This window comes from Phyllobates terribilis, unplaced genomic scaffold (genome assembly GCF_046119375.1).
Source record: "Phyllobates terribilis strain yellow unplaced genomic scaffold, ASM4611937v1 Scaffold_27__1_contigs__length_16484149, whole genome shotgun sequence".
Lineage (NCBI taxonomy): Eukaryota > Metazoa > Chordata > Amphibia > Anura > Dendrobatidae > Phyllobates > Phyllobates terribilis.
Genome location: NW_027362787.1, coordinates 13,495,103 through 13,520,186, shown reverse-complemented (window position 1 = coordinate 13,520,186; position 25,084 = coordinate 13,495,103). Strand labels below are relative to the sequence as shown.

The following is a 25,084-nucleotide window of genomic DNA, read 5'->3' as shown; positions in this document are numbered from 1 at the left end:
CTTGCTGCTGCTGCAATCCACGCGTTTTAGATCTGCATAACTCCACCTCTTTAAACACAGCACCTTCACCCCCTGCTGTTCCCACCCGCCTCAACACCGTTGGAAGGGAGGAGAACCAATTAAGGCGGGGGGTGGGGTGGAACGAGCAGCTGTCTACCCTTAGCAGGAGGGCTCCTGATTACATACCTCTCCTGCTGCTGCTGCTGCTGGCTGTCCAGCAGCAGACTGAAGGTGGCTGCTGCTGTGCACAGGTATATAAAGGCTCAGAGCCTATTATGACACGCGCAGCCAGCGTTCCATTGCCACATTCCATCTACTGCAGGCAGGATACCTGGCTGGCTGAATGTCGCTGAGAAGCTCACAGAGACCGCCATAAGCAACAGTTTAACAGAATGCCACAGACTAATCAACCAAACTTTTTGGGTTGGGTTCTCTTTTATAGTCTGCAGGCATTAAATGAAAGAAGTCAGTGTTCCAGCAGAAGGAGACAACGTTTCAGAAAAGGCATTGTAGCAAACCAAAAAAGAAATTTTAAGCGCAGCAGAGTAACCAGCGCACATACCTGTTAGCTCAGGTGAGTTTAAAAGGCTGCTGTTGATAACAAGGGCATTTGCTAAATAGATGGTGTGTGTGCAACAATATACTGAAAGGTCAATTATATTGTGCAGCTTATCTCACCACCTGTAGTTATTTAGGTGAAAGCTCCAAAATGCTTGCCTAATATGTCTGTTTATCCAAAAGGAAGTAAAAAGGGAGAGCTAGAAAGATAGCATTGCATCACATTACATGGCAATGCAATGCACAGTTGCTGAAGTTGAACCAAAATGAGCTTGTAATCTGGCTTCTGCAACTTTGAACATGAAAAATCCAATGAGGAGAAGAAAAGCAAAGCCAAAGAGTCCATCCCAAAATCCGACAAACAAGCAAAATGAACAATAAACATTGAATTCAATTCTTTCTGATTTTAGAAACTGCATTAAAGAAGGGGTGCACCGGTCCTGGAGATACTGCAATACCAGGTCAATGCGTGGAGTGGACAGAGCAAGCTCTTTTTCCATCTCCCTGTTCTAAAAATCCATTTAATATATGGTCCCCAGATAGGGGACGTATCAGATATTAAACTGATAAGAACAGATACTACACTTGATCTTAGCCAAAAGGCCGAGAAGCGATAACCAGAATTGGTTTCAAACTACGGAGCCACCCAAGGATCCTGAAAAGTCCATTTGTGGAGATGAGCTCCTGGACTCCCGTTAAGAAGACATGTTGTCAACCTCTAGATCCCTTACATGCCTGCACTTTTCGGCTTGCTGCTGCTGCAATCCACGCGTTTTAGATCTGCATAACTCCACCTCTTTAAACACAGCACCTTCACCCCCTGCTGTTCCCACCCGCCTCAACACCGTTGGAAGGGAGGAGAACCAATTAAGGCGGGGGGTGGGGTGGAACGAGCAGCTGTCTACCCTTAGCAGGAGGCCTCCTGATTACATACCTCTCCTGCTGCTGCTGCTGCTGGCTGTCCAGCAGCAGACTGAAGGTGGCTGCTGCTGTGCACAGGTATATAAAGGCTCAGAGCCTATTATGACACGCGCAGCCAGCGTTCAATTGCCACATTCCATCTACTGCAGGCAGGATACCTGGCTGGCTGAATGTCGCTGAGAAGCTCACAGAGACCGCCATAAGCAACAGTTTAACAGAATGCCACAGACTAATCAACCAAACTTTTTGGGTTGGGTTCTCTTTTATAGTCTGCAGGCATTAAATGAAAGAAGTCAGTGTTCCAGCAGAAGGAGACAACGTTTCAGAAAAGGCATTGTAGCAAACCAAAAAAGAAATTTTAAGCGCAGCAGAGTAACCAGCGCACATACCTGTTAGCTCAGGTGAGTTTAAAAGGCTGCTGTTGATAACAAGGGCATTTGCTAAATAGATGGTGTGTGTGCAACAATATACTGAAAGGTCAATTATATTGTGCAGCTTATCTCACCACCTGTAGTTATTTAGGTGAAAGCTCCAAAATGCTTGCCTAATATGTCTGTTTATCCAAAAGGAAGTAAAAAGGGAGAGCTAGAAAGATAGCATTGCATCACATTACATGGCAATGCAATGCACAGTTGCTGAAGTTGAACCAAAATGAGCTTGTAATCTGGCTTCTGCAACTTTGAACATGAAAAATCCAATGAGGAGAAGAAAAGCAAAGCCAAAGAGTCCATCCCAAAATCCGACAAACAAGCAAAATGAACAAAAAACATTGAATTCAATTCTTTCTGATTTTAGAAACTGCATTAAAGAAGGGGTGCACCGGTCCTGGAGATACTGCAATACCAGGTCAATGCGTGGAGTGGACAGAGCAAGCTCTTTTTCCATCTCCCTGTTCTAAAAATCCATTTAATATATGGTCCCCAGATAGGGGACGTATCAGATATTAAACTGATAAGAACAGATACTACACTTGATCTTAGCCAAAAGGCCGAGAAGCGATAACCAGAATTGGTTTCAAACTACGGAGCCACCCAAGGATCCTGAAAAGTCCATTTGTGGAGATGAGCTCCTGGACTCCCGTTAAGAAGACATGTTGTCAACCTCTAGATCCCTTACATGCCTGCACTTTTCGGCTTGCTGCTGCTGCAATCCACGCGTTTTAGATCTGCATAACTCCACCTCTTTAAACACAGCACCTTCACCCCCTGCTGTTCCCACCCGCCTCAACACCGTTGGAAGGGAGGAGAACCAATTAAGGCGGGGGGTGGGGTGGAACGAGCAGCTGTCTACCCTTAGCAGGAGGGCTCCTGATTACATACCTCTCCTGCTGCTGCTGCTGCTGGCTGTCCAGCAGCAGACTGAAGGTGGCTGCTGCTGTGCACAGGTATATAAAGGCTCAGAACCTATTATGACACGCGCAGCCAGCGTTCGATTGCCACATTCCATCTACTGCAGGCAGGATACCTGGCTGGCTGAATGTCGCTGAGAAGCTCACAGAGACCGCCATAAGCAACAGTTTAACAGAATGCCACAGACTAATCAACCAAACTTTTTGGGTTGGGTTCTCTTTTATAGTCTGCAGGCATTAAATGAAAGAAGTCAGTGTTCCAGCAGAAGGAGACAACGTTTCAGAAAAGGCATTGTAGCAAACCAAAAAAGAAATTTTAAGCGCAGTAGAGTAACCAGCGCACATACCTGTTAGCTCAGGTGAGTTTAAAAGGCTGCTGTTGATAACAAGGGCATTTGCTAAATAGATGGTGTGTGTGCAACAATATACTGAAAGGTCAATTATATTGTGCAGCTTATCTCACCACCTGTAGTTATTTAGGTGAAAGCTCCAAAATGCTTGCCTAATATGTCTGTTTATCCAAAAGGAAGTAAAAAGGGAGAGCTAGAAAGATAGCATTGCATCACATTACATGGCAATGCAATGCACAGTTGCTGAAGTTGAACCAAAATGAGCTTGTAATCTGGCTTCTGCAACTTTGAACATGAAAAATCCAATGAGGAGAAGAAAAGCAAAGCCAAAGAGTCCATCCCAAAATCCGACAAACAAGCAAAATGAACAAAAAACATTGAATTCAATTCTTTCTGATTTTAGAAACTGCATTAAAGAAGGGGTGCACCGGTCCTGGAGATACTGCAATACCAGGTCAATGCGTGGAGTGGACAGAGCAAGCTCTTTTTCCATCTCCCTGTTCTAAAAATCCATTTAATATATGGTCCCCAGATAGGGGACGTATCAGATATTAAACTGATAAGAACAGATACTACACTTGATCTTAGCCAAAAGGCCGAGAAGCGATAACCAGAATTGGTTTCAAACTACGGAGCCACCCAAGGATCCTGAAAAGTCCATTTGTGGAGATGAGCTCCTGGACTCCCGTTAAGAAGACATGTTGTCAACCTCTAGATCCCTTACATGCCTGCACTTTTCGGCTTGCTGCTGCTGCAATCCACGCGTTTTAGATCTGCATAACTCCACCTCTTTAAACACAGCACCTTCACCCCCTGCTGTTCCCACCCGCCTCAACACCGTTGGAAGGGAGGAGAACCAATTAAGGCGGGGGGTGGGGTGGAACGAGCAGCTGTCTACCCTTAGCAGGAGGGCTCCTGATTACATACCTCTCCTGCTGCTGCTGCTGCTGGCTGTCCAGCAGCAGACTGAAGGTGGCTGCTGCTGTGCACAGGTATATAAAGGCTCAGAGCCTATTATGACACGCGCAGCCAGCGTTCCATTGCCACATTCCATCTACTGCAGGCAGGATACCTGGCTGGCTGAATGTCGCTGAGAAGCTCACAGAGACCGCCATAAGCAACAGTTTAACAGAATGCCACAGACTAATCAACCAAACTTTTTGGGTTGGGTTCTCTTTTATAGTCTGCAGGCATTAAATGAAAGAAGTCAGTGTTCCAGCAGAAGGAGACAACGTTTCAGAAAAGGCATTGTAGCAAACCAAAAAAGAAATTTTAAGCGCAGCAGAGTAACCAGCGCACATACCTGTTAGCTCAGGTGAGTTTAAAAGGCTGCTGTTGATAACAAGGGCATTTGCTAAATAGATGGTGTGTGTGCAACAATATACTGAAAGGTCAATTATATTGTGCAGCTTATCTCACCACCTGTAGTTATTTAGGTGAAAGCTCCAAAATGCTTGCCTAATATGTCTGTTTATCCAAAAGGAAGTAAAAAGGGAGAGCTAGAAAGATAGCATTGCATCACATTACATGGCAATGCAATGCACAGTTGCTGAAGTTGAACCAAAATGAGCTTGTAATCTGGCTTCTGCAACTTTGAACATGAAAAATCCAATGAGGAGAAGAAAAGCAAAGCCAAAGAGTCCATCCCAAAATCCGACAAACAAGCAAAATGAACAAAAAACATTGAATTCAATTCTTTCTGATTTTAGAAACTGCATTAAAGAAGGGGTGCACCGGTCCTGGAGATACTGCAATACCAGGTCAATGCGTGGAGTGGACAGAGCAAGCTCTTTTTCCATCTCCCTGTTCTAAAAATCCATTTAATATATGGTCCCCAGATAGGGGACGTATCAGATATTAAACTGATAAGAACAGATACTACACTTGATCTTAGCCAAAAGGCCGAGAAGCGATAACCAGAATTGGTTTCAAACTACGGAGCCACCCAAGGATCCTGAAAAGTCCATTTGTGGAGATGAGCTCCTGGACTCCCGTTAAGAAGACATGTTGTCAACTTCTAGATCCCTTACATGCCTGCACTTTTCGGCTTGCTGCTGCTGCAATCCACGCGTTTTAGATCTGCATAACTCCACCTCTTTAAACACAGCACCTTCACCCCCTGCTGTTCCCACCCGCCTCAACACCGTTGGAAGGGAGGAGAACCAATTAAGGCGGGGGGTGGGGTGGAACGAGCAGCTGTCTACCCTTAGCAGGAGGGCTCCTGATTACATACCTCTCCTGCTGCTGCTGCTGCTGGCTGTCCAGCAGCAGACTGAAGGTGGCTGCTGCTGTGCACAGGTATATAAAGGCTCAGAGCCTATTATGACACGCGCAGCCAGCGTTCCATTGCCACATTCCATCTACTGCAGGCAGGATACCTGGCTGGCTGAATGTCGCTGAGAAGCTCACAGAGACCGCCATAAGCAACAGTTTAACAGAATGCCACAGACTAATCAACCAAACTTTTTGGGTTGGGTTCTCTTTTATAGTCTGCAGGCATTAAATGAAAGAAGTCAGTGTTCCAGCAGAAGGAGACAACGTTTCAGAAAAGGCATTGTAGCAAACCAAAAAAGAAATTTTAAGCGCAGCAGAGTAACCAGCGCACATACCTGTTAGCTCAGGTGAGTTTAAAAGGCTGCTGTTGATAACAAGGGCATTTGCTAAATAGATGGTGTGTGTGCAACAATATACTGAAAGGTCAATTATATTGTGCAGCTTATCTCACCACCTGTAGTTATTTAGGTGAAAGCTCCAAAATGCTTGCCTAATATGTCTGTTTATCCAAAAGGAAGTAAAAAGGGAGAGCTAGAAAGATAGCATTTCATCACATTACATGGCAATGCAATGCACAGTTGCTGAAGTTGAACCAAAATGAGCTTGTAATCTGGCTTCTGCAACTTTGAACATGAAAAATCCAATGAGGAGAAGAAAAGCAAAGCCAAAGAGTCCATCCCAAAATCCGACAAACAAGCAAAATGAACAAAAAACATTGAATTCAATTCTTTCTGATTTTAGAAACTGCATTAAAGAAGGGGTGCACCGGTCCTGGAGATACTGCAATACCAGGTCAATGCGTGGAGTGGACAGAGCAAGCTCTTTTTCCATCTCCCTGTTCTAAAAATCCATTTAATATATGTTCCCCAGATAGGGGACGTATCAGATATTAAACTGATAAGAACAGATACTACACTTGATCTTAGCCAAAAGGCCGAGAAGCGATAACCAGAATTGGTTTCAAACTACGGAGCCACCCAAGGATCCTGAAAAGTCCATTTGTGGAGATGAGCTCCTGGACTCCCGTTAAGAAGACATGTTGTCAACCTCTAGATCCCTTACATGCCTGCACTTTTCGGCTTGCTGCTGCTGCAATCCACGCGTTTTAGATCTGCATAACTCCACCTCTTTAAACACAGCACCTTCACCCCCTGCTGTTCCCACCCGCCTCAACACCGTTGGAAGGGAGGAGAACCAATTAAGGCGGGGGGTGGGGTGGAACGAGCAGCTGTCTACCCTTAGCAGGAGGGCTCCTGATTACATACCTCTCCTGCTGCTGCTGCTGCTGGCTGTCCAGCAGCAGACTGAAGGTGGCTGCTGCTGTGCACAGGTATATAAAGGCTCAGAGCCTATTATGACACGCGCAGCCAGCGTTCCATTGCCACATTCCATCTACTGCAGGCAGGATACCTGGCTGGCTGAATGTCGCTGAGAAGCTCACAGAGACCGCCATAAGCAACAGTTTAACAGAATGCCACAGACTAATCAACCAAACTTTTTGGGTTGGGTTCTCTTTTATAGTCTGCAGGCATTAAATGAAAGAAGTCAGTGTTCCAGCAGAAGGAGACAACGTTTCAGAAAAGGCATTGTAGCAAACCAAAAAAGAAATTTTAAGCGCAGCAGAGTAACCAGCGCACATACCTGTTAGCTCAGGTGAGTTTAAAAGGCTGCTGTTGATAACAAGGGCATTTGCTAAATAGATGGTGTGTGTGCAACAATATACTGAAAGGTCAATTATATTGTGCAGCTTATCTCACCACCTGTAGTTATTTAGGTGAAAGCTCCAAAATGCTTGCCTAATATGTCTGTTTATCCAAAAGGAAGTAAAAAGGGAGAGCTAGAAAGATAGCATTGCATCACATTACATGGCAATGCAATGCACAGTTGCTGAAGTTGAACCAAAATGAGCTTGTAATCTGGCTTCTGCAACTTTGAACATGAAAAATCCATTGAGGAGAAGAAAAGCAAAGCCAAAGAGTCCATCCCAAAATCCGACAAACAAGCAAAATGAACAAAAAACATTGAATTCAATTCTTTCTGATTTTAGAAACTGCATTAAAGAAGGGGTGCACCGGTCCTGGAGATACTGCAATACCAGGTCAATGCGTGGAGTGGACAGAGCAAGCTCTTTTTCCATCTCCCTGTTCTAAAAATCCATTTAATATATGGTCCCCAGATAGGGGACGTATCAGATATTAAACTGATAAGAACAGATACTACACTTGATCTTAGCCAAAAGGCCGAGAAGCGATAACCAGAATTGGTTTCAAACTACGGAGCCACCCAAGGATCCTGAAAAGTCCATTTGTGGAGATGAGCTCCTGGACTCCCGTTAAGAAGACATGTTGTCAACCTCTAGATCCCTTACATGCCTGCACTTTTCGGCTTGCTGCTGCTGCAATCCACGCGTTTTAGATCTGCATAACTCCACCTCTTTAAACACAGCACCTTCACCCCCTGCTGTTCCCACCCGCCTCAACACCGTTGGAAGGGAGGAGAACCAATTAAGGCGGGGGGTGGGGTGGAACGAGCAGCTGTCTACCCTTAGCAGGAGGGCTCCTGATTACATACCTCTCCTGCTGCTGCTGCTGCTGGCTGTCCAGCAGCAGACTGAAGGTGGCTGCTGCTGTGCACAGGTATATAAAGGCTCAGAGCCTATTATGACACGCGCAGCCAGCGTTCCATTGCCACATTCCATCTACTGCAGGCAGGATACCTGGCTGGCTGAATGTCGCTGAGAAGCTCACAGAGACCGCCATAAGCAACAGTTTAACAGAATGCCACAGACTAATCAACCAAACTTTTTGGGTTGGGTTCTCTTTTATAGTCTGCAGGCATTAAATGAAAGAAGTCAGTGTTCCAGCAGAAGGAGACAACGTTTCAGAAAAGGCATTGTAGCAAACCAAAAAAGAAATTTTAAGCGCAGCAGAGTAACCAGCGCACATACCTGTTAGCTCAGGTGAGTTTAAAAGGCTGCTGTTGATAACAAGGGCATTTGCTAAATAGATGGTGTGTGTGCAACAATATACTGAAAGGTCAATTATATTGTGCAGCTTATCTCACCACCTGTAGTTATTTAGGTGAAAGCTCCAAAATGCTTGCCTAATATGTCTGTTTATCCAAAAGGAAGTAAAAAGGGAGAGCTAGAAAGATAGCATTGCATCACATTACATGGCAATGCAATGCACAGTTGCTGAAGTTGAACCAAAATGAGCTTGTAATCTGGCTTCTGCAACTTTGAACATGAAAAATCCAATGAGGAGAAGAAAAGCAAAGCCAAAGAGTCCATCCCAAAATCCGACAAACAAGCAAAATGAACAAAAAACATTGAATTCAATTCTTTCTGATTTTAGAAACTGCATTAAAGAAGGGGTGCACCGGTCCTGGAGATACTGCAATACCAGGTCAATGCGTGGAGTGGACAGAGCAAGCTCTTTTTCCATCTCCCTGTTCTAAAAATCCATTTAATATATGGTCCCCAGATAGGGGACGTATCAGATATTAAACTGATAAGAACAGATACTACACTTGATCTTAGCCAAAAGGCCGAGAAGCGATAACCAGAATTGGTTTCAAACTACGGAGCCACCCAAGGATCCTGAAAAGTCCATTTGTGGAGATGAGCTCCTGGACTCCCGTTAAGAAGACATGTTGTCAACCTCTAGATCCCTTACATGCCTGCACTTTTCGGCTTGCTGCTGCTGCAATCCACGCGTTTTAGATCTGCATAACTCCACCTCTTTAAACACAGCACCTTCACCCCCTGCTGTTCCCACCCGCCTCAACACCGTTGGAAGGGAGGAGAACCAATTAAGGCGGGGGGTGGGGTGGAACAAGCAGCTGTCTACCCTTAGCAGGAGGGCTCCTGATTACATACCTCTCCTGCTGCTGCTGCTGCTGGCTGTCCAGCAGCAGACTGAAGGTGGCTGCTGCTGTGCACAGGTATATAAAGGCTCAGAGCCTATTATGACACGCGCAGCCAGCGTTCCATTGCCACATTCCATCTACTGCAGGCAGGATACCTGGCTGGCTGAATGTCGCTGAGAAGCTCACAGAGACCGCCATAAGCAACAGTTTAACAGAATGCCACAGACTAATCAACCAAACTTTTTGGGTTGGGTTCTCTTTTATAGTCTGCAGGCATTAAATGAAAGAAGTCAGTGTTCCAGCAGAAGGAGACAACGTTTCAGAAAAGGCATTGTAGCAAACCAAAAAAGAAATTTTAAGCGCAGCAGAGTAACCAGCGCACATACCTGTTAGCTCAGGTGAGTTTAAAAGGCTGCTGTTGATAACAAGGGCATTTGCTAAATAGATGGTGTGTGTGCAACAATATACTGAAAGGTCAATTATATTGTGCAGCTTATCTCACCACCTGTAGTTATTTAGGTGAAAGCTCCAAAATGCTTGCCTAATATGTCTGTTTATCCAAAAGGAAGTAAAAAGGGAGAGCTAGAAAGATAGCATTGCATCACATTACATGGCAATGCAATGCACAGTTGCTGAAGTTGAACCAAAATGAGCTTGTAATCTGGCTTCTGCAACTTTGAACATGAAAAATCCAATGAGGAGAAGAAAAGCAAAGCCAAAGAGTCCATCCCAAAATCCGACAAACAAGCAAAATGAACAAAAAACATTGAATTCAATTCTTTCTGATTTTAGAAACTGCATTAAAGAAGGGGTGCACCGGTCCTGGAGATACTGCAATACCAGGTCAATGCGTGGAGTGGACAGAGCAAGCTCTTTTTCCATCTCCCTGTTCTAAAAATCCATTTAATATATGGTCCCCAGATAGGGGACGTATCAGATATTAAACTGATAAGAACAGATACTACACTTGATCTTAGCCAAAAGGCCGAGAAGCGATAACCAGAATTGGTTTCAAACTACGGAGCCACCCAAGGATCCTGAAAAGTCCATTTGTGGAGATGAGCTCCTGGACTCCCGTTAAGAAGACATGTTGTCAACCTCTAGATCCCTTACATGCCTGCACTTTTCGGCTTGCTGCTGCTGCAATCCACGCGTTTTAGATCTGCATAACTCCACCTCTTTAAACACAGCACCTTCACCCCCTGCTGTTCCCACCCGCCTCAACACCGTTGGAAGGGAGGAGAACCAATTAAGGCGGGGGGTGGGGTGGAACGAGCAGCTGTCTACCCTTAGCAGGAGGGCTCCTGATTACATACCTCTCCTGCTGCTGCTGCTGCTGGCTGTCCAGCAGCAGACTGAAGGTGGCTGCTGCTGTGCACAGGTATATAAAGGCTCAGAGCCTATTATGACACGCGCAGCCAGCGTTCCATTGCCACATTCCATCTACTGCAGGCAGGATACCTGGCTGGCTGAATGTCGCTGAGAAGCTCACAGAGACCGCCATAAGCAACAGTTTAACAGAATGCCACAGACTAATCAACCAAACTTTTTGGGTTGGGTTCTCTTTTATAGTCTGCAGGCATTAAATGAAAGAAGTCAGTGTTCCAGCAGAAGGAGACAACGTTTCAGAAAAGGCATTGTAGCAAACCAAAAAAGAAATTTTAAGCGCAGCAGAGTAACCAGCGCACATACCTGTTAGCTCAGGTGAGTTTAAAAGGCTGCTGTTGATAACAAGGGCATTTGCTAAATAGATGGTGTGTGTGCAACAATATACTGAAAGGTCAATTATATTGTGCAGCTTATCTCACCACCTGTAGTTATTTAGGTGAAAGCTCCAAAATGCTTGCCTAATATGTCTGTTTATCCAAAAGGAAGTAAAAAGGGAGAGCTAGAAAGATAGCATTGCATCACATTACATGGCAATGCAATGCACAGTTGCTGAAGTTGAACCAAAATGAGCTTGTAATCTGGCTTCTGCAACTTTGAACATGAAAAATCCAATGAGGAGAAGAAAAGCAAAGCCAAAGAGTCCATCCCAAAATCCGACAAACAAGCAAAATGAACAAAAAACATTGAATTCAATTCTTTCTGATTTTAGAAACTGCATTAAAGAAGGGGTGCACCGGTCCTGGAGATACTGCAATACCAGGTCAATGCGTGGAGTGGACAGAGCAAGCTCTTTTTCCATCTCCCTGTTCTAAAAATCCATTTAATATATGGTCCCCAGATAGGGGACGTATCAGATATTAAACTGATAAGAACAGATCAGGTTTCAACATAATTTATTAAGTGCGTAAAAGATGGTTTACAATCAAAAAACAACAACACAAACAGTACATTATTAAAACACAGAATTCCACCCATAAAAACCCCATATACGATTAGCATCCCTCCTCCCAATACATTTGACATCCCTCAAGTAATAAATATACATCTGGCTAAAAGCAATTTTAAGACAATCCTTCACAGAAATAGCATCACGTTTAAAAAGTAAAATATTGCGTGCCTTCCAAAGGGCGTCTTTAAAACAGTTAATCATACACCAACATATACAATACTGTTGAGGGGTCGGACATTTAAAAAGGCCATATAAAACATATTCATGGTTAAAATCTCTTAAACCGCAAGTCCATTTTAAAAGAATCCCAACTTTGTGCCAAAGTTCCTGTGCAAATGGGCAATTCCACATAAGGTGCAAGGTGGTTTCGTCATTAACACATGAGTCTCTGGGGCATTTGGCTCTGGCCACCAGGCCTCTCCTGTGTTGAAACTCTCTGGTGGGGAGGCACTGGTGGACCACCATCCATGCGATGTCCTTATGTCCATTTGCTAAGAATTTCCCGAAGACATTCTTCCAAACTTGCTTCGATCTCTCTTCTGAGAAATTTACTATGGGGGTCACATCTTCATTCCTCCTCAGAAAAGATAAAAGCTTCTTGCGGTCTTTAAAAATGTCCATATTAAAATCACCAAGGCTATAAAATCGAACAGTCTTTTCTAAGATTGCTTGGTGTTTGGGGGGGCATAGTAAAACAGGGGAATTCAACGACAACTTAAACCATCTTTTAAAAATCATCCCACAAGTATATTTTAAAAAATAACTTAGCGCACTATTACCATTAAAATGTTTGAAACAAAAGCAGAAATAATTTAAATACAAATAAATATGTAAATCGGGGACATCCCTTCCGCCGTTCATTTTATTCTTCCTCATTATTTCTCGCCTTAATTTTTCCATTTTGGAGTTCCATAAAAACATAAAGATCATCCTAGTCATTTTTTTAATTAAAACATCAGAGGGGGGGTACACCATAGCTATATACAGTATGAGGGGTAACAACACTGATTTTATAATTAAAATTTTCCCCTCCATTGTTAGGGACCTCAAACTCCAAAATGATATTTTCTTTGACATTTTTTCTATGACATTCTCCCAGCTTTGAGTTCCCACATTCTCCTCGTTAAAAACAACTCCAAGAATTTTTACATTGTCTCGTTTTATAGTGAGCTGCGGGAGTTGGGCGGTGTCCCAGGATCCCAAAGTCAGACATTCAGATTTATTTAAATTAAGTTTAAAACCGGATGCCTGGGAAAAAAAATCAATGCGCAACACCGCCCTCCGGAGGGAAGCAGGGTCCACGCACACAACCGTCACGTCATCCATGTAGCCAAAGACTCTCACATCACTGCCACCTCCGCCTGGAACAGGAACCCCTCTAATCACTTTGTCTTTCCTTATTGCGCTCAGCAGGGGCTCCATGGCGCAGATGAACAGGATGGGCGACAAGGGGCATCCCTGCTTCACTCCGGACTCAAGGGTAACTCCATCTGTTAAAAAGCCATTAAGAGAAATTTGACTAAAACAATTTTTATATAAAATCTTAATACAATTTAAAAGCATATTAGGGATACCCATTCTTTTTAAAACTCTAAAAAGAAATCTATGAGAGACTCTATCGAAAGCTTTTTCAAAATCTAGGGCTAAAAGAGCTACATTTTGACCCCGGTCTCTGGAATACCAAATTACATCCCTTAATACGTTTAAAACCTCTGAAATACTTCTGCCTGGTACACTACAAACCTGCTCAGGCTGGATTAGTTTGGCAATGACACTCCTGAGCCGGTCTGCAACCACCTTAGCAAGTACCTTGTAATCAACATTTAGGAGAGTTATGGGTCTCCAATTCGCTAGAGTACTGCGGTCACCTTTTTTATATATCAAAGACACCACTCCTCTCCTCCACGAAAATGGCAACTGTTCACAAATAAAAACTTCTTTAAAAAGCATAAAAAGGTCCTCTTTTAAAATGTCCCAAAAAGTAAGGTAAAATTCTACAGGTAGTCCGTCACACCCAGGTGCTTTACCCTTAGAGAAACTTTTAAAAACATAAAATAATTCCTCTAAAACAATATCGCGCTCTAAAAACTCCTGGTCTGTAAAATTTAACTTAAAATCGAGATCATTAAGAGCATCAGATAAAAAGGACTCATCTATACACTTTTTACTAAAAAGATGCTTATAAAAGTTAAAAGTAGCATTCAACATTCCCTGCATAGATGTTTCACCCTCTAGATTTGTGATCACTTCTCTTTTATCCATGACTTTTTTGAAGAAGAAGCGAGAGCACTTCTCCCCCTCCTCCAAGTGCTGCACTCTAGAGTTAAAAATAATCTCTTTCCCCTTTGTGTCTATGCAGTTCTGAATTTCAGTTTTTAGGCTAGCAATATCATCTCCCACCTCCACCCCTAGCTCTTTGAATTTAAAAAGTGTTTGTAGTTTGGTGTTAAGATCACTAAAACATCTTTTTTTCTCTCTAGCTTTACGTCTCCCTGCTTTTATAAAAAACATTCTGACTTTTTTTTTCAAATTTTCCCACCAGGTTACCATAGGGGCATCAGAAGGTTTTTGTCGCCGCCAGGCTTGATAGGCTTTACCAAAGTCTTGTCGAATCAGAGGGTCCTCCAGCAGGTAAGTACTTAGACGCCAGAGGCCCCTGTTGACCCTCTGTTCATCCCGGTATTCTAGATGCACCTCCAAGCCCTTATGGTCAGAAAATATATTTGATGTTAAAACACATTTAACAGGGTTAAAATCATCTGATAGGAAAATAAAATCGATCCTGGAGGACACCCCTCTTCCGGACCACGTATAACCAGGGTCCGTCGGCAGGAGTGACCTCCACGCATCGCATAATTTAAAATCAGTTATAAAATCTTTCAATAGATGACATGACTTATCCAATTTGCGTAAAGGGTCACCCCCTGCTCGTTGTTCACTAGCACAAAGACAATTAAAATCACCCCCTACGATCAGGGGAGATGACCCAGTACAGTACAATGGCAATATCCCAAATAAATTAATTCTCTCTTGCTTATCAGGGGGAGCATAAATATTCATTACACGTAGGGTAAAACCATTAAATTTAAAATGCACTAAAACCACTCTGCCTGGTACTATTTCTGTGACAGCATTTATAGTAATATTTCTCCCACAACAGAGGAAGCCCACCCCCGCTGACTTGTTGTCATTGGAGCCAGACCAGATGGAGGGCCCCAGTCTCCAATCTGTCTTGATATCATTATAATTTAGTGCATGTTGTATCCCGCATTCCTGTAATAAACATATGTCAAAGTCAGTGGTTTCTAAATACTTGAATAGAGCAGCCCTACGAACTGGGCTCTTTAATGACCTCACATTCAGTGAGACAAGTCTTAATGTGGGCATTCATAGGTCAGGGTGGTGGATCTTCCATGAGGACACCTGACTCAAAGCCCTGTATATCAAATTGCTCCAGGACATCCGGGCTAGAGGACCCAAACGACTCGATATTCTGTGAGCCGGCGGTTGCCCCCTCGTAGGTCACGGTTCCCAGCCACATTCCAGGAGACGCTGGGGCTTCGACATTCCGTCTCTTTTTCGGGGCAGACTCCACTAGGTCACTGGTGCAGTCCTCCTCTTCCTCCACCTCCTCCAGGGGGGGAGACTGGTCCATCAGGACAAGATCAGCAACACAGATTTCCTGATGTTCGCCACCTAGAAGCAAAGCCCCCTCATCTGGCTGGCTAATCGCCCTGGAAGATCCTGAGGCCATCGCTGCGTGGTCCCCTGTAGCCAACCGCACAGGGGCACCACCCTCCAGCCCAACAGGATCGGTATCGGGAACCATCGATACGGAGGATACCCTCCCAGAAGGAGGACCCCCCCGCTCCGGTCCATGCGAGGTCCGCCCATCGTTAAGGGACTTCGATGCAGGTGCCGCCCCAGAGGGGCCTCCGGCTCCCTGCTCCATCCCAGCCTTCTCGCCCTTCGAACCGCCCTCCGACGCCGGCCTGCCAGTGAAGACCGGTGGGCGCATCGGCTCAGCTTCAGAAGATGCAGCTTCTGCGTAGGTCCTGGTCCTGTTGGGGCATCCTCGGAACATGTGCCCCGCCTCACCGCAGAGATTACATTTCCTCCCAGCGGGACAGTCCTTCATTAAATGTCCGTAACAGCTGCAATTATTGCAGCGGTCTACTTTCCTGCCCGTGCAGGACGTTTGGGTATGACCCATTTGTCCACAGTTCCTGCAACATACTGGCATTCCAGGATAAAATAAGTAGCCTCTGCTCTTACCGATTACGAAGGTTGAGGGAGGGTGTAGCATTCCTCCCACTCCACTAAGGTCCCTCTTTAGACGGGCCATATACCTTCTCTTGCCGCACCAGAAGCCTACCGCGTTCTTCACAGTACCCAGGTATCTCAGATCATCACAATAGCGGGTAAGGTAGGTCGAGATGTCTGCAGCTTCCACAAAGGGGTTCGGGAAATGCACCACGATGGGGATCTCGTCATAAGCATACAAGAGACAAAAGGTTAGTCCATCCAATTCATCTAAGTAGTTTTTCTCGTTTACCTTTTGTACGAGTTGCTGACAGCATCCCTGGCTCTTGAAGGTGATGGTGTATGTCCCCTTGTACTCGTTGTCCTGGAAGCAGAATATGTCTTCCCGCCGAAACTCCAGAACTCCAAGAAGAATCCTATGGCAGATGTAGTCCAAATTCTTCTCCATCCTCGATGCTGCTCCAACTTCAATCCTCACGGTGTTCCGCATCCGGGCATCACCCGATGAATATGTGAGCGTTGCCGGCATCCTTCACTCAGGAACGTACCGACTCTTCTCTCTGAAAGGCGCAAGCCTTCATGGGATCTCTTCCCGTTGCTCCCGGACTAATCCTTCCTCCCAATAGCAGCAGGGGGGTTAAGTCCCTCCGAAGAGGAACGATCCCCCCAGGCCGAGAGAAAGGGTACCAAGAGCACCTCACAGGCAAGACCACACAGGTAAACCTGATAGATCGTGCCAAAAGGCCGAGAAGCGATAACCAGAATTGGTTTCAAACTACGGAGCCACCCAAGGATCCTGAAAAGTCCATTTGTGGAGATGAGCTCCTGGACTCCCGTTAAGAAGACATGTTGTCAACCTCTAGATCCCTTACATGCCTGCACTTTTTGGCTTGCTGCTGCTGCAATCCACGCGTTTTAGATCTGCATAACTCCACCTCTTTAAACACAGCACCTTCACCCCCTGCTGTTCCCACCCGCCTCAACACCGTTGGAAGGGAGGAGAACCAATTAAGGCGGGGGGTGGGGTGGAACGAGCAGCTGTCTACCCTTAGCAGGAGGGCTCCTGATTACATACCTCTCCTGCTGCTGCTGCTGCTGGCTGTCCAGCAGCAGACTGAAGGTGGCTGCTGCTGTGCACAGGTATATAAAGGCTCAGAGCCTATTATGACACGCGCAGCCAGCGTTCCATTGCCACATTCCATCTACTGCAGGCAGGATACCTGGCTGGCTGAATGTCGCTGAGAAGCTCACAGAGACCGCCATAAGCAACAGTTTAACAGAATGCCACAGACTAATCAACCAAACTTTTTGGGTTGGGTTCTCTTTTATAGTCTGCAGGCATTAAATGAAAGAAGTCAGTGTTCCAGCAGAAGGAGACAACGTTTCAGAAAAGGCATTGTAGCAAACCAAAAAAGAAATTTTAAGCGCAGCAGAGTAACCAGCGCACATACCTGTTAGCTCAGGTGAGTTTAAAAGGCTGCTGTTGATAACAAGGGCATTTGCTAAATAGATGGTGTGTGTGCAACAATATACTGAAAGGTCAATTATATTGTGCAGCTTATCTCACCACCTGTAGTTATTTAGGTGAAAGCTCCAAAATGCTTGCCTAATATGTCTGTTTATCCAAAAGGAAGTAAAAAGGGAGAGCTAGAAAGATAGCATTGCATCACATTACATGGCAATGCAATGCACAGTTGCTGAAGTTGAACCAAAATGAGCTTGTAATCTGGCTTCTGCAACTTTGAACATGAAAAATCCAATGAGGAGAAGAAAAGCAAAGCCAAAGAGTCCATCCCAAAATCCGACAAACAAGCAAAATGAACAAAAAACATTGAATTCAATTCTTTCTGATTTTAGAAACTGCATTAAAGAAGGGGTGCACCGGTCCTGGAGATACTGCAATACCAGGTCAATGCGTGGAGTGGACAGAGCAAGCTCTTTTTCCATCTCCCTGTTCTAAAAATCCATTTAATATATGGTCCCCAGATAGGGGACGTATCAGATATTAAACTGATAAGAACAGATACTACACTTGATCTTAGCCAAAAGGCCGAGAAGCGATAACCAGAATTGGTTTCAAACTACGGAGCCACCCAAGGATCCTGAAAAGTCCATTTGTGGAGATGAGCTCCTGGACTCCCGTTAAGAAGACATGTTGTCAACCTCTAGATCCCTTACATGCCTGCACTTTTCGGCTTGCTGCTGCTGCAATCCACGCGTTTTAGATCTGCATAACTCCACCTCTTTAAACACAGCACCTTCACCCCCTGCTGTTCCCACCCGCCTCAACACCGTTGGAAGGGAGGAGAACCAATTAAGGCGGGGGGTGGGGTGGAACGAGCAGCTGTCTACCCTTAGCAGGAGGGCTCCTGATTACATACCTCTCCTGCTGCTGCTGCTGCTGGCTGTCCAGCAGCAGACTGAAGGTGGCTGCTGCTGTGCACAGGTATATAAAGGCTCAGAGCCTATTATGACACGCGCAGCCAGCGTTCCATTGCCACATTCCATCTACTGCAGGCAGGATACCTGGCTGGCTGAATGTCGCTGAGAAGCTCACAGAGACCGCCATAAGCAACAGTTTAACAGAATGCCACAGACTAATCAACCAAACTTTTTGGGTTGGGTTCTCTTTTATAGTCTGCAGGCATTAAATGAAAGAAGTCAGTGTTCCAGCAGAAGGAGACAACGTTTCAGAAAAGGCATTGTAGCAAACCAAAAAAGAAATTTTAAGCGCAGCAGAGTAACCAGCGCACATACCTGTTAGCTCAGGTGAGTTTAAAAGGCTGCTGTTGATAACAAGGGCATTTGCTAAATAGATGGTGTGTGTGCAACAATATACTGAAAGGTCAATTATATTGTGCAGCTTATCTCACCACCTGTAGTTATTTAGGTGAAAGCTCCAAAATGCTTGCCTAATATGTCTGTTTATCCAAAAGGAAGTAAAAAGGGAGAGCTAGAAAGATAGCATTGCATCACATTACATGGCAATGCAATGCACAGTTGCTGAAGTTGAACCAAAATGAGCTTGTAATCTGGCTTCTGCAACTTTGAACATGAAAAATCCAATGAGGAGAAGAAAAGCAAAGCCAAAGAGTCCATCCCAAAATCCGACAAACAAGCAAAATGAACAAAAAACATTGAATTCAATTCTTTCTGATTTTAGAAACTGCATTAAAGAAGGGGTGCACCGGTCCTGGAGATACTGCAATACCAGGTCAATGCGTGGAGTGGACAGAGCAAGCTCTTTTTCCATCTCCCTGTTCTAAAAATCCATTTAATATATGGTCCCCAGATAGGGGACGTATCAGATATTAAACTGATAAGAACAGATACTACACTTGATCTTAGCCAAAAGGTCGAGAAGCGATAACCAGAATTGGTTTCAAACTACGGAGCCACCCAAGGATCCTGAAAAGTCCATTTGTGGAGATGAGCTCCTGGACTCCCGTTAAGAAGACATGTTGTCAACCTCTAGATCCCTTACATGCCTGCACTTTTCGGCTTGCTGCTGCTGCAATCCACGCGTTTTAGATCTGCATAACTCCACCTCTTTAAACACAGCACCTTCACCCCCTGCTGTTCCCACCCGCCTCAACACCGTTGGAAGGGAGGAGAACCAATTAAGGCGGGGGGTGGGGTGGAACGAGCAGCTGTCTACCCTTAGCAGGAGGGCTCCTGATTACATACCTCTCCTGCTGCTGCTGCTGCTGGCTGTCCAGCAGCAGACTGAAGGTGGCTGCTGCTGTGCACAGGTATATAAAGGCTCAGAGCCTATTATGACACGCGCAGCCAGCGTTCCATTGCCACATTCCATCTACTGCAGGCAGGATACCTGGCTGGCTGAATGTCGCTGAGAAGCTCACAGAGACCGCCATAAGCAACAGTTTAACAGAATGCCACAGACTAATCAACCAAACTTTTTGGGTTGGGTTCTCTTTTATAGTCTGCAGGCATTAAATGAAAGAAGTCAGTGTTCCAGCAGAAGGAGACAACGTTTCAGAAAAGGCATTGTAGCAAACCAAAAAAGAAATTTTAAGCGCAGCAGAGTAACCAGCGCACATACCTGTTAGCTCAGGTGAGTTTAAAAGGCTGCTGTTGATAACAAGGGCATTTGCTAAATAGATGGTGTGTGTGCAACAATATACTGAAAGGTCAATTATATTGTGCAGCTTATCTCACCACCTGTAGTTATTTAGGAGAAAGCTCCAAAATGCTTGCCTAATATGTCTGTTTATCCAAAAGGAAGTAAAAAGGGAGAGCTAGAAAGATAGCATTGCATCACATTACATGGCAATGCAATGCACAGTTGCTGAAGTTGAACCAAAATGAGCTTGTAATCTGGCTTCTGCAACTTTGAACATGAAAAATCCAATGAGGAGAAGAAAAGCAAAGCCAAAGAGTCCATCCCAAAATCCGACAAACAAGCAAAATGAACAAAAAACATTGAATTCAATTCTTTCTGATTTTAGAAACTGCATTAAAGAAGGGGTGCACCGGTCCTGGAGATACTGCAATACCAGGTCAATGCGTGGAGTGGACAGAGCAAGCTCTTTTTCCATCTCCCTGTTCTAAAAATCCATTTAATATATGGTCCCCAGATAGGGGACGTATCAGATATTAAACTGATAAGAACAGATACTACACTTGATCTTAGCCAAAAGGCCGAGAAGCGATAACCAGAATTGGTTTCAAACTACGGAGCCACCCAAGGATCCTGAAAAGTCCATTTGTGGAGATGAGCTCCTGGACTCCCGTTAAGAAGACATGTTGTCAACCTCTAGATCCCTTACATGCCTGCACTTTTCGGCTTGCTGCTGCTGCAATCCACGCGTTTTAGATCTGCATAACTCCACCTCTTTAAACACAGCACCTTCACCCCCTGCTGTTCCCACCCGCCTCAACACCGTTGGAAGGGAGGAGAACCAATTAAGGCAGGGGGTGGGGTGGAACGAGCAGCTGTCTACCCTTAGCAGGAGGGCTCCTGATTACATACCTCTCCTGCTGCTGCTGCTGCTGGCTGTCCAGCAGCAGACTGAAGGTGGCTGCTGCTGTGCACAGGTATATAAAGGCTCAGAGCCTATTATGACACGCGCAGCCAGCGTTCCATTGCCACATTCCATCTACTGCAGGCAGGATACCTGGCTGGCTGAATGTCGCTGAGAAGCTCACAGAGACCGCCATAAGCAACAGTTTAACAGAATGCCACAGACTAATCAACCAAACTTTTTGGGTTGGGTTCTCTTTTATAGTCTGCAGGCATTAAATGAAAGAAGTCAGTGTTCCAGCAGAAGGAGACAACGTTTCAGAAAAGGCATTGTAGCAAACCAAAAAAGAAATTTTAAGCGCAGCAGAGTAACCAGCGCACATACCTGTTAGCTCAGGTGAGTTTAAAAGGCTGCTGTTGATAACAAGGGCATTTGCTAAATAGATGGTGTGTGTGCAACAATATACTGAAAGGTCAATTATATTGTGCAGCTTATCTCACCACCTGTAGTTATTTAGGTGAAAGCTCCAAAATGCTTGCCTAATATGTCTGTTTATCCAAAAGGAAGTAAAAAGGGAGAGCTAGAAAGATAGCATTGCATCACATTACATGGCAATGCAATGCACAGTTGCTGAAGTTGAACCAAAATGAGCTTGTAATCTGGCTTCTGCAACTTTGAACATGAAAAATCCAATGAGGAGAAGAAAAGCAAAGCCAAAGAGTCCATCCCAAAATCCGACAAACAAGCAAAATGAACAAAAAACATTGAATTCAATTCTTTCTGATTTTAGAAACTGCATTAAAGAAGGGGTGCACCGGTCCTGGAGATACTGCAATACCAGGTCAATGCGTGGAGTGGACAGAGCAAGCTCTTTTTCCATCTCCCTGTTCTAAAAATCCATTTAATATATGGTCCCCAGATAGGGGACGTATCAGATATTAAACTGATAAGAACAGATACTACACTTGATCTTAGCCAAAAGGCCGAGAAGCGATAACCAGAATTGGTTTCAAACTACGGAGCCACCCAAGGATCCTGAAAAGTCCATTTGTGGAGATGAGCTCCTGGACTCCCGTTAAGAAGACATGTTGTCAACCTCTAGATCCCTTACATGCCTGCACTTTTCGGCTTGCTGCTGCTGCAATCCACGCGTTTTAGATCTGCATAACTCCACCTCTTTAAACACAGCACCTTCACCCCCTGCTGTTCCCACCCGCCTCAACACCGTTGGAAGGGAGGAGAACCAATTAAGGCGGGGGGTGGGGTGGAACGAGCAGCTGTCTACCCTTAGCAGGAGTGCTCCTGATTACATACCTCTCCTGCTGCTGCTGCTGCTGGCTGTCCAGCAGCAGACTGAAGGTGGCTGCTGCTGTGCACAGGTATATAAAGGCTCAGAGCCTATTATGACACGCGCAGCCAGCGTTCCATTGCCACATTCCATCTACTGCAGGCAGGATACCTGGCTGGCTGAATGTCGCTGAGAAGCTCACAGAGACCGCCATAAGCAACAGTTTAACAGAATGCCACAGACTAATCAACCAAACTTTTTGGGTTGGGTTCTCTTTTATAGTCTGCAGGCATTAAATGAAAGAAGTCAGTGTTCCAGCAGAAGGAGACAACGTTTCAGAAAAGGCATTGTAGCAAACCAAAAAAGAAATTTTAAGCGCAGCAGAGTAACCAGCGCACATACCTGTTAGCTCAGGTGAGTTTAAAAGGCTGCTGTTGATAACAAGGGCATTTGCTAAATAGATGGTGTGTGTGCAACAATATACTGAAAGGTCAATTATATTGTGCAGCTTATCTCACCACCTGTAGTTATTTAGGTGAAAGCTCCAAAATGCTTGCCTAATATGTCTGTTTATCCAAAAGGAAGTAAAAAGGGAGAGCTAGAAAGATAGCATTGCATCACATTACATGGCAATGCAATGCACAGTTGCTGAAGTTGAACCAAAATGAGCTTGTAATCTGGCTTCTGCAACTTTGAACATGAAAAATCCAATGAGGAGAAGAAAAGCAAAGCCAAAGAGTCCATCCCAAAATCCGACAAACAAGCAAAATGAACAAAAAACATTGAATTCAATTCTTTCTGATTTTAGAAACTGCATTAAAGAAGGGGTGCACCGGTCCTGGAGATACTGCAATACCAGGTCAATGCGTGGAGTGGACAGAGCAAGCTCTTTTTCCATCTCCCTGTTCTAAAAATCCATTTAATATATGGTCCCCAGATAGGGGACGTATCAGATATTAAACTGATAAGAACAGATACTACACTTGATCTTAGCCAAAAGGCCGAGAAGCGATAACCAGAATTGGTTTCAAACTACGGAGCCACCCAAGGATCCTGAAAAGTCCATTTGTGGAGATGAGCTCCTGGACTCCCGTTAAGAAGACATGTTGTCAACCTCTAGATCCCTTACATGCCTGCACTTTTCGGCTTGCTGCTGCTGCAATCCACGCGTTTTAGATCTGCATAACTCCACCTCTTTAAACACAGCACCTTCACCCCCTGCTGTTCCCACCCGCCTCAACACCGTTGGAAGGGAGGAGAACCAATTAAGGCGGGGGGTGGGGTGGAACGAGCAGCTGTCTACCCTTAGCAGGAGGGCTCCTGATTACATACCTCTCCTGCTGCTGCTGCTGCTGGCTGTCCAGCAGCAGACTGAAGGTGGCTGCTGCTGTGCACAGGTATATAAAGGCTCAGAGCCTATTATGACACGCGCAGCCAGCGTTCCATTGCCACATTCCATCTACTGCAGGCAGGATACCTGGCTGGCTGAATGTCGCTGAGAAGCTCACAGAGACCGCCATAAGCAACAGTTTAACAGAATGCCACAGACTAATCAACCAAACTTTTTGGGTTGGGTTCTCTTTTATAGTCTGCAGGCATTAAATGAAAGAAGTCAGTGTTCCAGCAGAAGGAGACAACGTTTCAGAAAAGGCATTGTAGCAAACCAAAAAAGAAATTTTAAGCGCAGCAGAGTAACCAGCGCACATACCTGTTAGCTCAGGTGAGTTTAAAAGGCTGCTGTTGATAACAAGGGCATTTGCTAAATAGATGGTGTGTGTGCAACAATATACTGAAAGGTCAATTATATTGTGCAGCTTATCTCACCACCTGTAGTTATTTAGGTGAAAGCTCCAAAATGCTTGCCTAATATGTCTGTTTATCCAAAAGGAAGTAAAAAGGGAGAGCTAGAAAGATAGCATTGCATCACATTACATGGCAATGCAATGCACAGTTGCTGAAGTTGAACCAAAATGAGCTTGTAATCTGGCTTCTGCAACTTTGAACATGAAAAATCCAATGAGGAGAAGAAAAGCAAAGCCAAAGAGTCCATCCCAAAATCCGACAAACAAGCAAAATGAACAAAAAACATTGAATTCAATTCTTTCTGATTTTAGAAACTGCATTAAAGAAGGGGTGCACCGGTCCTGGAGATACTGCAATACCAGGTCAATGCGTGGAGTGGACAGAGCAAGCTCTTTTTCCATCTCCCTGTTCTAAAAATCCATTTAATATATGGTCCCCAGATAGGGGACGTATCAGATATTAAACTGATAAGAACAGATACTACACTTGATCTTAGCCAAAAGGCCGAGAAGCGATAACCAGAATTGGTTTCAAACTACGGAGCCACCCAAGGATCCTGAAAAGTCCATTTGTGGAGATGAGCTCCTGGACTCCCGTTAAGAAGACATGTTGTCAACCTCTAGATCCCTTACATGCCTGCACTTTTCGGCTTGCTGCTGCTGCAATCCACGCGTTTTAGATCTGCATAACTCCACCTCTTTAAACACAGCACCTTCACCCCCTGCTGTTCCCACCCGCCTCAACACCGTTGGAAGGGAGGAGAACCAATTAAGGCGGGGGGTGGGGTGGAACGAGCAGCTGTCTACCCTTAGCAGGAGGGCTCCTGATTACATACCTCTCCTGCTGCTGCTGCTGCTGGCTGTCCAGCAGCAGACTGAAGGTGGCTGCTGCTGTGCACAGGTATATAAAGGCTCAGAGCCTATTATGACACGCGCAGCCAGCGTTCCATTGCCACATTCCATCTACTGCAGGCAGGATACCTGGCTGGCTGAATGTCGCTGAGAAGCTCACAGAGACCGCCATAAGCAACAGTTTAACAGAATGCCACAGACTAATCAACCAAACTTTTTGGGTTGGGTTCTCTTTTAT

The 25,084-nt window shown here is 44.9% G+C and overlaps 15 non-coding genes across 15 annotated transcripts; all 15 read right to left on the bottom strand.

Annotated features, from left to right (window-relative positions):
* Nucleotides 1–982: 982 nt before the first annotated feature.
* Nucleotides 983–1,173, bottom strand: LOC141177094 (U2 spliceosomal RNA). Its single transcript, XR_012253721.1, has one exon. It is a non-coding gene; the product is annotated as a U2 spliceosomal RNA (small nuclear RNA).
* Nucleotides 1,174–2,288: 1,115 nt separating this feature from the next.
* LOC141177093 (U2 spliceosomal RNA) lies at nucleotides 2,289–2,479 on the bottom strand. Its single transcript, XR_012253720.1, has one exon. It is a non-coding gene; the product is annotated as a U2 spliceosomal RNA (small nuclear RNA).
* Nucleotides 2,480–3,594: 1,115 nt separating this feature from the next.
* On the bottom strand, nucleotides 3,595–3,785 carry LOC141177091 (U2 spliceosomal RNA). The gene has a single exon (XR_012253719.1). It is a non-coding gene; the product is annotated as a U2 spliceosomal RNA (small nuclear RNA).
* Nucleotides 3,786–4,900: 1,115 nt separating this feature from the next.
* Nucleotides 4,901–5,091, bottom strand: LOC141177089 (U2 spliceosomal RNA). The gene has a single exon (XR_012253717.1). It is a non-coding gene; the product is annotated as a U2 spliceosomal RNA (small nuclear RNA).
* Nucleotides 5,092–6,206: 1,115 nt separating this feature from the next.
* On the bottom strand, nucleotides 6,207–6,397 carry LOC141177496 (U2 spliceosomal RNA). Its single transcript, XR_012254085.1, has one exon. It is a non-coding gene; the product is annotated as a U2 spliceosomal RNA (small nuclear RNA).
* A 1,115-nt stretch (nucleotides 6,398–7,512) lies between these two features.
* On the bottom strand, nucleotides 7,513–7,703 carry LOC141177088 (U2 spliceosomal RNA). Its single transcript, XR_012253716.1, has one exon. It is a non-coding gene; the product is annotated as a U2 spliceosomal RNA (small nuclear RNA).
* Nucleotides 7,704–8,818: 1,115 nt separating this feature from the next.
* LOC141177087 (U2 spliceosomal RNA) lies at nucleotides 8,819–9,009 on the bottom strand. Its single transcript, XR_012253715.1, has one exon. It is a non-coding gene; the product is annotated as a U2 spliceosomal RNA (small nuclear RNA).
* A 1,115-nt stretch (nucleotides 9,010–10,124) lies between these two features.
* On the bottom strand, nucleotides 10,125–10,315 carry LOC141177086 (U2 spliceosomal RNA). The gene has a single exon (XR_012253714.1). It is a non-coding gene; the product is annotated as a U2 spliceosomal RNA (small nuclear RNA).
* A 1,115-nt stretch (nucleotides 10,316–11,430) lies between these two features.
* Nucleotides 11,431–11,620, bottom strand: LOC141177798 (U2 spliceosomal RNA). Its single transcript, XR_012254347.1, has one exon. It is a non-coding gene; the product is annotated as a U2 spliceosomal RNA (small nuclear RNA).
* Nucleotides 11,621–17,790: 6,170 nt separating this feature from the next.
* LOC141177085 (U2 spliceosomal RNA) lies at nucleotides 17,791–17,981 on the bottom strand. The gene has a single exon (XR_012253713.1). It is a non-coding gene; the product is annotated as a U2 spliceosomal RNA (small nuclear RNA).
* Nucleotides 17,982–19,096: 1,115 nt separating this feature from the next.
* On the bottom strand, nucleotides 19,097–19,287 carry LOC141177611 (U2 spliceosomal RNA). Its single transcript, XR_012254190.1, has one exon. It is a non-coding gene; the product is annotated as a U2 spliceosomal RNA (small nuclear RNA).
* A 1,115-nt stretch (nucleotides 19,288–20,402) lies between these two features.
* LOC141177084 (U2 spliceosomal RNA) lies at nucleotides 20,403–20,593 on the bottom strand. The gene has a single exon (XR_012253712.1). It is a non-coding gene; the product is annotated as a U2 spliceosomal RNA (small nuclear RNA).
* A 1,115-nt stretch (nucleotides 20,594–21,708) lies between these two features.
* LOC141177083 (U2 spliceosomal RNA) lies at nucleotides 21,709–21,899 on the bottom strand. The gene has a single exon (XR_012253711.1). It is a non-coding gene; the product is annotated as a U2 spliceosomal RNA (small nuclear RNA).
* A 1,115-nt stretch (nucleotides 21,900–23,014) lies between these two features.
* On the bottom strand, nucleotides 23,015–23,205 carry LOC141177082 (U2 spliceosomal RNA). Its single transcript, XR_012253710.1, has one exon. It is a non-coding gene; the product is annotated as a U2 spliceosomal RNA (small nuclear RNA).
* A 1,115-nt stretch (nucleotides 23,206–24,320) lies between these two features.
* LOC141177080 (U2 spliceosomal RNA) lies at nucleotides 24,321–24,511 on the bottom strand. Its single transcript, XR_012253709.1, has one exon. It is a non-coding gene; the product is annotated as a U2 spliceosomal RNA (small nuclear RNA).
* Nucleotides 24,512–25,084: the final 573 nt, after the last annotated feature.